The sequence below is a fragment of the Trichosurus vulpecula genome, chromosome 4 (genome assembly GCF_011100635.1).
Source record: "Trichosurus vulpecula isolate mTriVul1 chromosome 4, mTriVul1.pri, whole genome shotgun sequence".
In the NCBI taxonomy this organism is placed as follows: domain Eukaryota; kingdom Metazoa; phylum Chordata; class Mammalia; order Diprotodontia; family Phalangeridae; genus Trichosurus; species Trichosurus vulpecula.
This window is the reverse complement of record NC_050576.1, coordinates 47,443,214-47,445,694: the sequence shown is the minus strand read 5'-3', so window position 1 is coordinate 47,445,694 and position 2,481 is coordinate 47,443,214. Positions and strand designations below refer to the sequence as shown.

General features: G+C 38.6%; 1 non-coding gene across 1 annotated transcript; it reads right to left on the bottom strand.

Annotated features, from left to right (window-relative positions):
* Window positions 1-1,353: 1,353 nt before the first annotated feature.
* LOC118849348 lies at window positions 1,354-1,483 on the bottom strand. The gene has a single exon (XR_005010397.1). It is a non-coding gene; the product is annotated as a U6atac minor spliceosomal RNA (small nuclear RNA).
* Between the last annotated feature and the right edge of the window lie 998 nt (window positions 1,484-2,481).

Here is a 2,481-nt window from a genome sequence, read left to right as displayed (position 1 = left end):
CTGGGCACAAAACTGTGACAATTGCAGCAACATTTAGCACCCTCCCAATTTGATTCACTTCTCTGGTCATATTCATGACCTCCATACACTTTGATCATGCCCTTAGCTATGTGTTCACATTCCATCTCCAGTGGAAGCAGCTACCCCATTGGGAGGAACCGATACATCATGGTGCTTAGCAAGAGCACAAAGGACCAGTGCTAATTCTACCTAAAGTTTAAAATTAAGAAATATGCCTTTTAGAGGTGATCCATCACTAACATCTTAGCAGTTTTCTTTGTAATGTTTTAGGAGCCTCTATTTCCACCATGAAGACGTGTGCAAGTCAAAAACCAGACATCTATGGAACTCAGTGGCAAAGCCTGTGGCCATCCAGTTTCTAATCTTTCTCTTGCTGGGGCAGTTGGATTAAGATACATTAAAGAAAAAGTCTTTATATATATTCAATATGAGAATTTACCTGAAGGTGATCATTCAGTTAAAATGCCAGAGTGTAAATGAGACATGGAGTCCAACTTTTTCATTTAATAATGAGGAAAAAAGACAGAGAGAGTCAAATGATTTCCTTGGGGCTCCATATGAGAGGGTACTGGTAAGTGTTTAACAACCAGCTCTCCAAGAAGAAAAATGCACACATGCCACACTTTTCAGTCTAATCTTTAATGCTAACATTTTCCCCATGGCACTATTAGTTCTAGACAATTTAAAAATTAATAACGATCAAGCCCTGGATTTATAGTATTTTGCTCATTTCTGATGTATCAATGCTCACACTGTAAGATTAAATAATTTGTGGAGAACCAAAACTTGCTGGTTTCATCACAGCCCCAGACATACCAGTAAGAATTATAAGCAGGATTTGAACTCATGTCTTCCTAATTCCAAACCCATTTCTCTAACCACTGCAGTAACGACCTTCCTCCAAAGAAGAAGTTGGTGGCAAAGTAGATGAATAGCTGGACTAGAGTCCTTAGGTCAAATCTTACTTCATAAACTAACACTGTGATACTAGATAAGTCACTTAGCCTCTGTGCATCTGTTTTATCTATTATAGAATGGGGATAATAATCATTTACTTTGCAGGGTTGTTTTGGGATCGAATAATATAAAATTGTAAAATGTGTTTAGCACATAGTAGGAGCTATATAAATGCCTATTTCTTTCCTTCCCCTTACTCCCATAATTCAATGCCACAGAACTAGAAAGCAGACTGCACTACTGACTTATCTCTACATGGCTTCCTACCCCTGCTGTTCAGATCCCTTTTGTACATTGTGTTCTCTCATAAGTGTGTAAGCGAACTGAGGACAGGGACTGTCTTTTCTGCTTAGGTTTGCATTCCTGCTACTTAGCACAGTGCTTGGCACATAGTAAATACTTAATAAATATGTGGTGACTTGATGCACATATGTTGTAAAGGTCACTAGGAGCTCTTCCATGCTTAGCAAGGGGAGTACTAATTTTCTTTCTTTTCATACAACACAAAATAGTATTGCCAAATTCAGACCTATCAGCCAATAAGCTTACATGTTGATGACCTCGTGTCATCAGTTCTTTGGGTGGCCACCAAAAAGTCTCTGGATAATTTTCAAAATGTTTTTTTTTAATGGGGCAAAAAAGAAAAAAAAAGAAACATGTGGGGGTCAGGGTAGTATGTGGACATAATGAAACCCAGATTATTCCTAGAGCCATAAGATTTAAAATATGAAAATGTAAGCCACATCCTCTGACAAATAGGAAGGCTAACATGTAGTCCTTGAACATCACCATCACAGCAACTCACAAGAGCCCAAGCAGTGTAGGACCACAAATATTATCCTATTTAACATAGGAGGAGAGGTCCCTTCATCTTTCTGTTTCTTATCTTCGTTAGCAGTGGTCATGCTTTCTGATATACCTTATAGAATCTATTGCAAGGGTTTTCAAAACAAAGCAAAATGGTGGGAAGGAGTGCTGGGTTTGAGTCTCAGATCAGCCCCTCCTTAACTGAAATTGATCAAAGTCCTTCTCTGAAAAATGGGGATGCAAAGGGGTAATACCACTTACAGAAACTATATTACAGAGTTGGTAGGAGAAAAGAGCTTGTGAAAGAATATGAAATGTTACAGTGGAAAGGAAACTAAAGAGTTAGAGAAGCTGCCTCAAATCCTTCTCCTGTCTAGGTGTCTGATCTTGGGCAAGTTATTCACCCTCATTAGGTCTCCTTTCCTTTTCCTAAGATGAGGGGGTTCTAGGTTCCATCCAAACTCTAAATCTATAATACATCGATGACATCAAAATAGGAGTTGATAATACTAATACAAATTGTTTTAATTGTATTTGACAACTAGGGGGCACACTGTAAGGCATGGTGAATTTTCAGTAGGGAAGACCTGAATTGGAATTCTGCCTAACTGTGTGAGCCTGGGCAAGTCGCTTTTCCATATATTTCCTCATCTGTAAAATGGCAATGATGGCCAACCTTATAAGATCATTGTGAGG